Raw genomic sequence first — 14,072 nt, 5'->3', positions numbered from 1 at the left:
AACAGAACAGTCCAGAGCTAAACCTCCTACCAACTCTTCGTGGAGAAACTGACGATCTTGGAACGATCTTTGAGGAAAAGATGCACCAAACAGAGAGATCTTTTGGACGAAGTTAGCTCTGTTTTTGCGTCACTAGGTGCCGCCATTTTGTTCATATTTTGCTGTTCCTCCGCACTGAGAGCTCGTGGCAAATTTGATTAGTCGAGATGGTGTATAATTTTGCTCAAGTACTGTTACGCTGGAGGTTTAGGTTTTGAAGGCTGTAGAAAAAAAACAAAAACATTTAATCAGAAGTTTATGGCTGCTGGTGCACCCTCTTTTACACCACCTGATTTTTATGTAACATGTTAAATTAGTTATTCATGCCTGTTGCATGCTGCTGCTGCTGCTACATTTCTAAGGAGACCATTCCATACATTAACTAGAGGGGGAGCACTCGGGAGAGTGCAAAACCTCCGCCGCCAATACTGCTGGGTCACTCAAGTGAACCTTATATCTTATTCACTAAATATGATGTCAACAGTGCTGACAGAGTTATAGTTCTTTTCTCCAACATTTTTCTTTTGGGGGGGGGGTTGGAAATCACTTAAAACACGTAGAAATGCAAAAAAAAATCGAAATTTTGTTGAAAAAAAAGTTGCAAAAATTTTTTTTCTCTAACTTTTTTTTTGGGGGGGGGGGTTGGAAATCACTTAAAATACGTAGAAATGCAAAAAAAAAAATTTTTTCCTCAATTTTTTTGGGGGGGGGTTGGAAATTACTTAAAACATGTAGAAATGCAAAAAAACAAATTTTTCTCTAACAATTTTTTTTGGGGGGGGTTGGGAATCACTTAAAACGTAGAAATGCAAGAAAAAAATTCCTTTTTGGGGGGGGGTAACAATCTTTTTGGGGGGGATTGGAAATCACTTAAAACATGTATAAATGCAAAAAATAAAAATTTTCTCCAACAATTTTTTTTGGGGTGGGGGGGACCAAGTCCAAAATTTAATGGCATGATCCTTGGACCATACCTAACCCCCCCACCAAGTTTCGTCGAAATCCGTCGAGGAGTTTTTCCGTAATACTGTTCACAAACAAACACACAGAAAGGGGTGAAAACAGTAACCTCCATCCATCTTCGAAGATGGCGGTGGTTAACTTGAGGGGGAGCACTCAGTAGAGTGCAAAACCTCCGCCGCCAATACTGCTCGGTCACTCAAGTGAACCTGATATCCTATTCATTCAATTTGACGTCAACAGTGCTCACAGAGTTATAGTTTGCAACTTTCCCTTTTACTTTTACATACTCAATTCATTCGTCATAACTAGATTCCTTGAGACAGAAATTGATTTTACGTGGGTATATCCACCTGAAGTTCCAAAATCAGCCGCAATTATAATTTTGGCATGTTTTTTTGTTGGAAATCACTTATAACATGTAGAAATGCAAAAAAAAAATCGAAATTTTGTTGAAAAAAAAAGTTGCTAAATTTTTTTTCTCTCTGACAATTTTTTTTTTTGGGGGGGGGGGTTGGAAATCACTTAAAACATATAGAAATGCAAAAAAAAAAAAATTCAAATATTTTTTCAAAATGGCCGCCATAGCGGCCATATTGGATTTTGGACCAAGTCCAAAATCTAATGGCATGATCCTTGGACCATACCTAACCCCCCCACCAAGTTTCGTCGAAATCCGTCGGAGTTTTTCCATAATACTGTTCACAAACAAACAAACAAACAAACAAAGGGGTGAAAACAGTAACCTCCGATCTTCGATGGCGGAGGTTAATAATTATCTCTGATTGAAAGAGCCTTGCTTCTCTTCTTTACACTCAGGCTATGGCACTTGGTCCTATCACTGTCTACTCTGCTGAATTATTCATCTACACTTATTTTATCTATACTCTTCATTATCTTAAACATCTCTATCATATCTCCTCGTAACCGCCTCCTTTCTCGTGTATAAAGCCCTGTCTCCTTCAACCGCTCCTCATAGCTGAGTCTAGCTAGGCACGGAATCAATCTAGGAGCCCTGCACTGAACCCACTCGATGGCATCTATGTCCTTCCGGAACTGTGGTGACCAAATCTGCACACATTCTACATGTGGCCCTCACTAAATTCCTGTACCATGTTAACACCACCTCTTTTGATTTATAAATGATCCCCCTCCGAATCCAATCTAAAACCCTATTTGCTTTACCTGTAGCTGCCTGGCACTGTGCTGCCTGCTTACCTCCCGTATCCATTACCACCGCAGATCCTTCTCCTGTGTGACGCGCTCCAAAATTACCCCTTGCATCCTGTAATCTCTATTTTCATTATTCTTACTGATCCCAATCACCTCACATTTTATGTTAAACTGCACTGGCCAAGCAATTAAAGTGTCTAGACTTTTCTGAATCTGATCAACCCCCTATCTGCTTATCTACCTCACCTCCAAGCTTCGTGTCATCTGCAAATTTGGAAGGCCAACCCTTACCGCTACAGTAAGCCTGGTGTTGGTTTAACAGTTAAGGTGGCTGGCTTAATATCTCAGGGTCTTTCTTGAGTTTGAGCCCAATAACCCGTTAAATAACACCAGGTTGGTTAACTCGGCCTGTCATCCTTCCAAGGTTGGAAAAATGAGTGCCAGCTTACCTCAAATAGGCGGCAGAGCCACGCTCCCAGCAATGATGCAACTAGCAGCCACAGATTGCATATGAAATAATAACAAACCCCCACTGTCCAAATGTAAATTATTATGAATAATAATGTCCTTGTAGTGATCTCTGAGCTACATGACCAGCCACTCCACAAAGGGTTCAATTCGCAGGTCACTGCTTTAGGGTCAAGGAGCAGTTGATTTCATCCCTCATCCTTTGGAAGCCTGAACCATAAACATTGAAGCGTGGTCGAAATTTGTCCGACCCTGACATTATGATCAGAGACACAGGTATTCAGGACAGTGATCTTCCTATTGTGGTGGCCGATAGGGACGTCTGGGAGGGGGTTGTGAAGTCTGTTTCAGCCATCGCCACAAAATGATGATTCCTTGCATCCTCCCAGCAAGACATCCTGGCACTCACAGCCACTCTTTGCTTCCTATTACTAAGCCAGTTTGCAATCCAGTTGCCTACCTGACCAGCCACCCCACAAGCCCTCACCTTGGCTGACAACCTCCAATGTGGTACCTTATCAAATGTCTTCTTAAAGTCTAGATATACTCTGTCCACTGCCTTTCCCTCATCTACCGAATTAGAAACTGCTATATAGAACTCTAAAATATTTGTTGGATAGGAAGTACATTTGGTAAACCAATGCTGACTACCTTTAATTAGTTTGTATTGGTTTAAATGATTCCTCATCTGGTCCTTAATTAATGTCTCCAACACCTTCCCCTCAACTGAAGTTAAACTAACAGGTCTATAGTTTCCCAATTCTTCTCTGGATCCTTTCTTAAATAATGATGTTACATTTGCTACTCTCCAATCCTCCGGTACATGTCCTGACGCCAGTGAACTATTGAAAATATCCGTTAACATCTCGCTTACCTGCTCAACCACTTCCCTCAATACTCTCAGATGCATATTATCTGGTCCTGGAATCTTATCTACTCTTCGATTACCAAGCTGTTCCTTTACTTCCTCCACTCCAACCTGGATCTTCTGTAAAAGCCCTTCCTCACCTCCTTGATAGATACACTCTCAGCTATTGGGAATTATCCTGACTGTTCTTGTGTAAAAGTTGAAGCAAAATACCTGTTCAATAAGCCTGCCATCTCACTTATCTCACTAACCACTCTCCTGGTGCAATTCCTCAATGGGTCCACCTGTTCTTTTCCTCTGATATACTTGCTATTATGTTTAATATTCTTAGCCATGTCCTTCTAATACTCTCTTTTGGCTTGCATATATATATATATATATATATATATATATATATATATATATATATATATATATATATATATATATATATATATATATATATATATATATATATTTAATAGCCTGGTGTTGGCGCAGTGGTTAGGGCAGCGGCTTGGGATCCAAGAGGTCCTGAGTTCAAGCCCCGTTGGGCCACTGAATTAATACACCAGGGGGTTGACTCAGCCTGTCATCCTTCCGAGGTCGGCGAAATGAGTACCAGTATACTGGGCCGGTGTATACCCCGGTTAAAATAGGTATACCATATCCCTGGGTCGTAAGAGGCGACCAGGGTTGCGTCAGGAAGGGCATCCGGCGTAAAACATGTGCCAAATCACTATGCGGATCATACGGATGATCCGCTGTGGCGACCCCGAACGGGAGCAGCCGAAAGAAGAAGAAGAAGAAGATATATATATATATATTTAATCTTGCCTCTCTTTACTCTGATGGTGATATAAATCTAACTCCAGTTCTGTGATTTTATCTATAGTAATAAATGTCAGTGTGTCTCCTCCATAACTCCAAAACCATGAAACCGAGCAGCCTGAAACTTTGCATGCATACTGAGGGAACTCCAAGGAAGTGCATGAATGAAAATTGGGTGTTTGGGTTAATTAAAACACCCCTTTTGAAGATAATTAACATCCTTATTTAATTATATCCTTCATTATTCTTGGTCATGGCTCTCTGGAGTCTTCAGGTGTATCCTGGGTTACCTCGCTGGGGTCTGAAGCTGCCATGTTTTTTGGCCTGTCAACCATGCCTTGACTTGGAACAGGCTGCAGCAATTTGTTCAGTATTTTTTTCACTTTTCTCGCTCATACTGCATTATTGAATGCCTGTTCATCATCGTAATGAATCACTGGCGACCCAGCAATGCTTATAAATGCTTGAAGATGTCAGTATTCATGGCTTTATTTCATTTCCACCCATGTGATAATCTTGAGAATCTCTTAAATCAAAATAAAGACCAATTACTGCACTGAAGTCCCAAGAAGGAAGCCACGCACCCACACATTGATATGTACTGGTAAGTACTTACAAAAGCCATTTCATTTGAAGTTATAACCTGAACTTCAAAGCAATTTACTGATTTCCCAACTGCCCAGATCATCAGCTGGACACTGTTTCATCGAGGTTTTGATCTTTTCAGCCCAGAACCTCTCCAAACGGCGGATGCACAACCCCGGTCGCCGGTCCACATCAATTGATTACTCAACATCAATGGACTCACAACCTCAAAGTTGTGACGTCAAAGAAATACAATTTCCTTATTCAGGTCAGGTATGGCAGCATGCACCGGACAGCGCGTCGCTGCATCAACTTTCCACCCATGTGATAACCTTGAGAATCTCTTAAACCGTCTGGCCATCTCCCGGGCAGATGCCTCGCCCATTCCCATCTCCTTGAGATGCTGATCAACCTGTGACAACCACAAGGCACGTGGTCCGCCCATTGGCTTCCTCCACTTACAAGGCTCCCTCGTTGAGAGAATCTGGTGAGCAGGATCAGCATCAGGAAAACGAGCCACATGTCCATACAGCTGCAGCTGACACTCACAGACTATGCAGGTAACAAATCTCATTTGAGTCTCTCTCAGCAACCGCTCGTTGGACACAAAGTCCGACCAGCGATAGTCAAGGATTCTCTGGAGAGACCGGGTACCAAAGGAACCTGGTACTCCAGTACAAGTTTCGTTTTAATTCATTTACCACAATCTGTTTTGTTCACACAGAATAACACAAAGGTTTGTTTTGTATGGATAAACCTACAAAAATTAAATTTGTCTTTGGTTCGCGACAGGATCCATCTCCACAGCACTGTCCAAACTTTAGCTCAGTGGTGGGTTAACATTCAAGCAAGTGAATGTAACCACAGGGGTGCCACCACCTACCCTCTCATCCCACAGGGTTTGGATGCCCTGGCAACCAAGCTGTTAGTCAATGCACACCGAACATGTATGTCAAACAAGTAATCGACTTTCAAAAGATATTAATCACTTTATTTGACCGAACCGCTCAAATTCCTTTTCCCCACTGGTTTCTAGGGCTTCTTTATTGACCCACATCACTTTATCAAGATCATCCAACAGCTTTTGGTTCCTTTGCAACAATTTTTGAATTCTATTAATCGGGTTTTTATTAACCTTAAGGACACATGTTTTGTGTTTTCCATAAAATTCCACCAACATGGTGTCGAGACCAGATTTTACATTAGGGTCTTCTTCATCTGGGTTTTCTGGATCTTCATGGTCGCTCAAAGATGGAAGGTATGGAAGAACACTCACCAGCATTGTTGTAGCTGTAGCAAACTTTCTCACACACACTCCAATTGCCTTCATACATGGGTGCCTTCATACATGCTACGATAACAACAATAGCAATGAATATATTAAGTCCCTTCAACCATGATCCAAAATCTCATCCCTTGTTAGCGTCACGGGGGTCTGTCTCTCTGTCTCTGTCTGTCTCTCCTGAATTAGCGGGGATATATGTGTAACATTCAGATCCCACACTGGTGCATATGCTCCCCCAGCTGCCAATAAAACATCAAGGGCGATACAAACTTGCATGGCTACTTTTCGAATGGCACTTACTTCTGCATTCACTCGAGTAAAACCCTCAGCAGTGTTATTCACGATTTTCTCCAAAGATGCCGCTATATTAATAAGCTCCCAAGCGGTTTTGGTAAGCCTGGTGTTGGCTTCGTGGTTAGGGTGGTGGATTGGGAAACAAGGGTCCTGAGTTCAAGCCCCATAGGCCGCTGAATTAAAATACACCAGGAGATTGACTCAGCCTTTCATCCTTCTGAGGTCGGCAAAATGAGTACCAGTGCACTGGTAAGGGGGGACACTGCCCAGGAGGTTGACTCAGCCTGTCATCCTTCTGAGGTTGGTAAAATGAGTACCAGTGTACTGGTACTCATTTGAATGTAATTTGAATGAGTACTCATTCATTTGAATTTTACACTGCATCAGCGGCATTGCAGTGTCCCAACCAATGATGCAACCAGCAGTCACAGACAGAGGAAAGGCAATCATGAAGAATCTTTCAGTTTCTGAAATAGACCTTTTCTGTCTATTCTGTGGCATAAAAGGTGATTGGTCAGAAATGCAGATTTGGGGTATCACATATCCTAAATAGCAGGATCCTGTCCATCCAAGTGGCAACCACTGATAAGCCTGGTATCCACACATGGAATAATTATTATTTAAAGCTGCTTGGGGTTCTGTTGGGCTGTCTGGTTGTATATCTATGACTATCCTTGTCCCATTGGTTAGACCATCAGTTGTTTCAATTGTAATTTTTGTGTTAGGGTATAGAGCATAACATTGACATGTTGAGTTACCCAAGTAAGGTCCATTGCCTAAATGACGAACTAAACAAACGAGTCCTGTTTCTTTACCCATAACCACAAAATATGGTGGCTGTAATTCCAATCCTTCCACATTCCTTCCTTTATACCGAGGATCGTACCATCCCTTGTAATCAGTACAGTTATATCCTCCTTTCATTTCTGCCATTTTTGTTTTTGTCATCCGAATTGATGGTTTTACTCTCCTTTAAGGCAGGTTCACTTGCTGATGCATTGGAAATCCACATCGATCTTCCCCTTGAAATGAGACTGCCAAGAGAGGCAGTCCATACTTCGATGAGTGCAGCAATTGTGAACACACCCAGCACCTGCTCGTATTCGTTCTGTTAGCATGCCATAAGGATCTTGTTAGAAACGTATTTATGGGATGCTCACGTTCATGTGGTGATATGCCTCGTTTAATACGCGACTGTAAGGGTTCGATGTGTTGTGGAGTCATAATATTTTGGTTGACATCATTTGTTAATTCACTTGTGTGACAAATACCTTGAGTTAGTAGGGGTGTACAAACATCACATTCTTGTTCAACACACAAATATACATCACTACAGTCAATATTTGTAAATCCGAACCAGGAAAGTAGCCCGATGTTGATTAAGCAAAACAAAATGATCGGTGCAACCAAACGAACAACAAATTATTTTGTTGTGGTTGCCAGGGCGATCACTTGGGGGTCCTTCTCGAGGTCCCCCTGTGTGAGCTCGTTTGCAGTGTGAAGAATGGATCCACCTTGGTCTTCCTTTGCATTTTACAGCAGAATTTGGTATGGCCTGATCAACCTTTAATGAGCACGTCATCTCCTGGGCTAAAGTCGTGACAGTCCAGATCTTCTGCTTCTGACAACGCCTCCTTCACCTGTGAATGAAACAATCTCACGGTATCAGTGAATTCAATACGAAAGGAAAGAATTGTATGCTATGCATGGTATTCAGGAGCACACTTCTGAAATCAAAGAGCCATTTTTAATAGGTGTGCCGGCTGACATCGTGTCCCCTTATTTTCCATATCACCCCGGTGTCGTGTACCAATCCGTATGCATATTGGGAGTCAGTAGATATATATAATTGTTACATCTTTGTCCTGACCCATTTGGCAGGTGGCTATTAGCACACATATCTCCACATGTTGGGTTGAGAAGTGTTTTGGCAGCTTCTGCTCTAAAATGTCGTGCTCTGTGTATACTGCATCCGAAAGTAAGGAGCCATCCAACGCTCTCGGAGATGATCATCGATAAACAATTCCAAGTCAGGATTTACCAAGGGGGTATCCTTTCGGTCACTTGGTGGAGATGTAGCGAGGACGATTACTTGCTCAGTCATGCTCTTCCCCATCCTCCAGGGTGGGTAACAGACTCATTTGCCCGACAATTACATTTATTGCCTCCGATAACTCGCTCACCCTCACAAAGGAAACGTCCAAATGAGGAACAGATCGAAAGTCATAGATCTATCTCCCAGTGGAGAGGACCGGGTGGTTTGCCATTGCCCTCCCAGCAGTAGCCCAGGCAGGAATCTGCAAACCCGGCCACAATGACGGCATCAGCTCGCCCACTTCCCGTGAAGAACACCGCTTACAAACTCATGCCAATCCCTTTGTTTGTATTTAAAGTAAATACAACATAATGAATATTCTGCGACCCACCCCACAATTCAAAAGTTTTTTTGTTTTTTTTTTAAACAGGGGCACTGCATCAGCTGCACCCCAACAAAATGACAGCCACCCAGCAGCCAGACTGCCACACACAAGAAGACCAAGAAGACACAAATCCTCTACGCTTGCAGACGGAACATTTACCCAACGTCCATCCGAGGGCCGGCACCTGCATTGATGAAACACCAGGATGGCGATTCACAACCGGGCGACACAGTTCAAAGGAAAATTGATGCATCCACCAAATCACTCACCGTAACCCAAAGTCACATCCCCGCTGCAGATGAGAATCCTGGTGGCTTCATCTGAATCTCACGAGCAAAACCATCAATGATGACAATAATACAATACAGTACAGTACACTGTGTAACCACGTCATATTTTCTGAGTCTTCGATCACCATAACGTGGTGAGTCAACTTTCACTGTTTTCAGAGGACAATTTCGTATTACTTGTATAGAGGGCCTGCTGAACCATCCCACGACACCGTACACCGTGCCACGTTGGCTGCACTCACCTCCTCTGCAACAATAGCACCGGCAGCTCCACAGTCCACCACGTCCCATCTCCCTATTCTGACCCACTGCAACGGAAGGTCACGCTCTCGCCCGACTGACCCGCCAACCAACATGGCGCCCAAGCAAGCAACAAGCGCCCAAGATGCCACCATCTTGCACTGAGGTATTCAAACTCGTGTCGCCACCGGTTGCCATCGTTTACACATGGCATGCTCACCTTCGTGCATATCTGCCTGCAGCAAATTACATTTTATTTTCATCCATTTATACAAAGAGCGACCTGTATGCTCCACCATGCGGCGCCTCCCTGCTACACCTACCCGGTTGGCTCACTCAGTGTCGTGTTCGAACCCATCACACCGTTTTAAAATGTAAAACTCGTCCTCATCACACCATCGAGCGCGGGTGGTTCGATCACCACCAAAGTGCTCACTTTATCAAGCGCACCCAACATCACCAGCTTTTAAATCTTTCTCCTGTGCCAACCAGCACGCGGGGTCCCACAATGTCCAACGAGTTCCAATTTTTCGACATCATCCAACCACAAACTGCCACTCCGGTGATTCCCACACCAAACACGTTGCACTGCACGAACATGCTCAAAGAATTGTCGTCTTTATATCTTGAATCCCATGTGCACCCACAATCAAGAAATAAAAATCCAACAATATCCTGAGCTTCAGCATTTTACCTCTTTCGGTCAATTTTCTTGTTTCATTTCCCCACATCAAAACACCTTTGTCTGCATTTAATATCTCGAGCGGGTCAGACATGAGCTGCAAACCCACTCTCTTTTCTTATCAGGCAAGCACACGCAGCCAGGTACAAATTCCTTCACTTCACAGGGGGGCATCCCGCCACCGCCGCACTTCGAAATGACGTTTTGCTCCAGTGAACACTGGAGCCGCTCTCGCTTCATTTTAAACACTACCGCTCCACTCAAGATGTGCAGACACATGACAGAATTCAATAGACACCTTAAATTTCTTCATTACATCTGTATAATGTAGTTTTACTCAGTGATTTGTACTAATATTCGAACATTTATTTGAAGAAACGAGTTCCTGGGTCTTGTAGGACAATTAACTATGCCGTGAATCCAGGGAGCACACGAACTTTGTGATTTTTCAAAGAGGACAAATTGTTGGCCAATCGGAAGGTGGAGTCAGAGAGCTCAGAACCTTGGCATTCCACGTTCTACGGTCAATTGGGTGATTGTGCAATTCACCAGTGAAGGCAAGGAATCCACAGCTTCCTGTTCTGGTCGACCTGGGCCCTCAGAAAGGTGTCTGAGTTCCCAAGCAGTCCATTGAGAAAACTCCCCGTTGCAAGGCAGCAGATGTTTACAGAGGAGGTCCGAGTGAGCTCAAGAACTGCCGTGCGGTACCTTCATCAACTGGGCTACTATGGGAGAGCAGCTCAGAGAAAACCTCTTCTTCGACCAGCTAACATTCAAAGGAGAAAGAAGTGGGCTGACGAGATGGCCAACAGACCCTTGGAGTTTTGGCAAATTGTCATTTTTGAGATGAGTCCCAATTTGCTCAATTTTCTGAGAGTGGACACGCATGGGTCTGGAGACTTCTCAGTCAAGGGTTCTCTTTGAACCGATTGCAGTCAACTGTCAAACACGGTGGCTATTCAGTGATCGTGTGGGGAGCAATCTGGAGCGCTGGTTGGTCAGAGCTTGTGGAGTGTGTTGGCAACATCAACGCTACGATATACATTTCTATCCTTGAGGATGGATGTCTCCGTGTCTTCTCCACTGGTCAGATGGTCAAAAACAACACTCTGTTCATGGAAGATGGAGCTCCATGCCACACTGCAAAAAGAGACCAAAGAATGGCAGGACAGAAATGGGATCAAGCGACTTCGATGACCAAGTCAGTCTCCTGGCATGAATCCCTTTAAACACCTCTGGGCCATATTGGATCGAGTTGTGCGGAAAAAGTCCAGGAAACCAACATCACGGGCAGAATTGATAAACCTTTTGTGTGAAGCCTGGACAGAAATCCCACAAGAGAAAATTTCAGAACTCGTTAGTTCTGTGTCTGAAAGAGTAAAAGCGTTGAAATCTGCAAATGGCAAGTCTACCAAACACTAGTGTATGTATTAAAATGGATCAAATATACTTCAAATGTTAAATAAATAAAATATCATGGTGTCTATTCACTTCTGTCATGTCTCTGTAAATGAATTTTGTAACATAATATAGGGGAACAAATAAATCCTCGAAACCAAACTAAAACTATATATTCTCTTTCAATAGGATCTTACAATCATACTATTCGACCACTGCATTCCGCATGACGATCCCACACCTCAGCACACCCGTTCAATGCACGAGGGACTCAGTTCCCTATCGTCTCAAATGGAGGGTTAACTCTGCCTCGAAGCTGTCTCGCCTGGGTTCAAGTCCTGACCTGGTATTTCATGAGGGTTATAGTTGGTACGGTGTGGTACATCAACACATTTCCTCAACACTGACACAAACTATTCCTGAAACATTCAGAACATTGACCATATACCACCATAAAACATCTCGCATTATTCCACCGCAAAACAGATTCAGGCACAATGAGCAAATATACTTTAAAAAGTCTCAACACATAACTTAGTCTTTTACAACACAACTCGCTATCATGCATTCGTCGAGTACAAGGATCCTTAAAATAGTGTAGTACATAGTAGAAAAATCGTGCAAATTATGATACAAGCATCAAATTTGGCATTTCTGTTCTGTAGGACTCTGATCAAATCTGCACGATTGGCCATTTGAAAATCCAAATTTTGAAATAAAACAATTGAAGTCACAGCTGGCTGAAATTCTTGAAGCGCAAGTGAACATCCCAGACAGAGAACCAAGGGGAGATGCAGTCATCATTGATGGCTCAGCACTTATCAATGCCCTACCTCCACGCACTTCAAAGATATTTGATGACTATGCCAAAGAAGACATCATCCCAAAGGTGGAATCCTATGGTGCCAAGTACGAGAGGGTGGACGTAGTGTTTGATGTGTACAAGAAGTCAAGTCTGAAGTCAGGCAGATTTGATTCGAATCCCCTGGAGAACAAATGTGCCAAATTTGATGCTTGTATCATCATTTGCACGATTCCTCTCAAAAATTGCTGTTATCTGCCCCACTAAAAGTTCAAGTCGCAATCATACGCCGCTCTTCCCTTCGGAGGCTCTCCTTGGCCCATCCGCTGAAAATTTCAAAATCCACGAACTTCCTTGTTGATCTATCTTTCTCTCTTTCCAATATCTTATGCAATAAATGATCTTTTCAAAGCTTACCTTTAAATTTCGGTTTGGGCCTGCGCTTTTTCTGCAGAAAGAAGCGGGGCAAGCTGCCTGACGAGAGCAACACAACTCTCTCTCGAGGTTTCAAAAGGTCTTTTACCTTGTTTCTGATCCCTCCTGTGGCCAGGTGCTTGCTGTCTGCCCGGCAGCAGCCCCTCTCCCCTTTCCGGACAAGGTAGGCCCTGCTCGCTGTGACAAGTTCCGTCGTGGAAGTTTAGATCCCCATCGATCAGAAAAGACTTTATAGTCCGACATATCGAGATAGATCGTTTAATGAATAAAACAAGCACACATGCAGAGCGAAAGCTTGTTCGGATTGTCCAAGCAATCAGTAATTATAGCCAAAAGGTTACCGAGTTTAATATTATTGCTAATAGGGTGTGATCTCCAACCAAAGCATTATAAACAGGAAAACAAGTTAATCGATGCCAAGCCACGAGAAAGCTTTGCAAAGCATGAATTAATTGAAGCAGAAAGGAAAATCAGCAACATATCTCACCAAGTGTGTCCTGAGGCAGGATGTGGAAGTGGGAGATCACGGTCTCTGCTCAGGATGTGTGTGGCAGTGTCCCTCTATGTCCATACAGAAGAGATAAAGACGCAACATTTGCCAAAAGTCCTTGACTTCCAAACTTTAAAGCATCTTAAACATTATTTATTAAATTCACCCAAGCACACAAACTTTTTGAAGCATAATTAGTATTTTTACCCCAATACATAAGTTCAACTTTAATTCATTTACCACAATAGGTACCGACAGCGCCACACCCCATGATCCAGTGAATCCATGACTCCCCAGGCCCGACCCAGACGTCTATTCACTTCTGACTCACAGCCAGAAGAGACGTGAATATCACTGCAAAGGTAAGTGAATCTCTCCACGACCTCAACATCCTCACCACAAATAGGCATAGACAGGACAGCAGCATCCAAGATGTCATTGAAAGCCTGAATCTTAGTTTTGACCCAGGAAACCCGTAATCCCAGCGGCTCCAACTCCTCATTCAGCACCTCGAGGGCCCCCAAAAGGATATCTAAAGTCTCCGCAAAGATGACTGCATCATCTGCGAAATCAAGGTCCGAGATCTTGACATTCCCAAACGATGCACCGCAGCTTGTTCTCTCCGACATCCTCCCTAAAATCCAGTCCATACAAGTGCTGAAAAGTGTGGGGGCCAGAACACACCCCTGACAAACTCCAGTAACAACTGGAAATAAGTCAGAGATGGTACCACCACACTTCACAGCACTCTCAGTACCAGAGTAGAGTTCAGACATCAGATCGATCAGTTTTGGTGGCACCCCATGAAGACCAAGAATCCTCCAGAGGACATC

At 43.4% G+C, this 14,072-nt stretch overlaps 1 long non-coding RNA gene across 1 annotated transcript; it reads right to left on the bottom strand.

Moving 5' to 3' along the window:
* Nucleotides 1-5,420: 5,420 nt before the first annotated feature.
* LOC147012585 (uncharacterized) lies at nt 5,421-13,815 on the bottom strand. Its single transcript, XR_015051002.1, has 3 exons — nt 13,237-13,815; nt 12,838-12,926; nt 5,421-8,122 (listed from the first exon to the last, which is right to left on the bottom strand). It is a non-coding gene; the product is annotated as an uncharacterized LOC147012585 (long non-coding RNA).
* Between the last annotated feature and the right edge of the window lie 257 nt (nt 13,816-14,072).

Source organism: Eptatretus burgeri, chromosome 14 (genome assembly GCF_056783735.1).
Source record: "Eptatretus burgeri isolate ZD-2024b chromosome 14, Ebu_testis_v1, whole genome shotgun sequence".
Taxonomy (NCBI): domain Eukaryota; kingdom Metazoa; phylum Chordata; class Myxini; order Myxiniformes; family Myxinidae; genus Eptatretus; species Eptatretus burgeri.
Note: the sequence above shows the minus strand (reverse complement) of the source record. Positions and strands in the feature narration are given on the sequence as shown.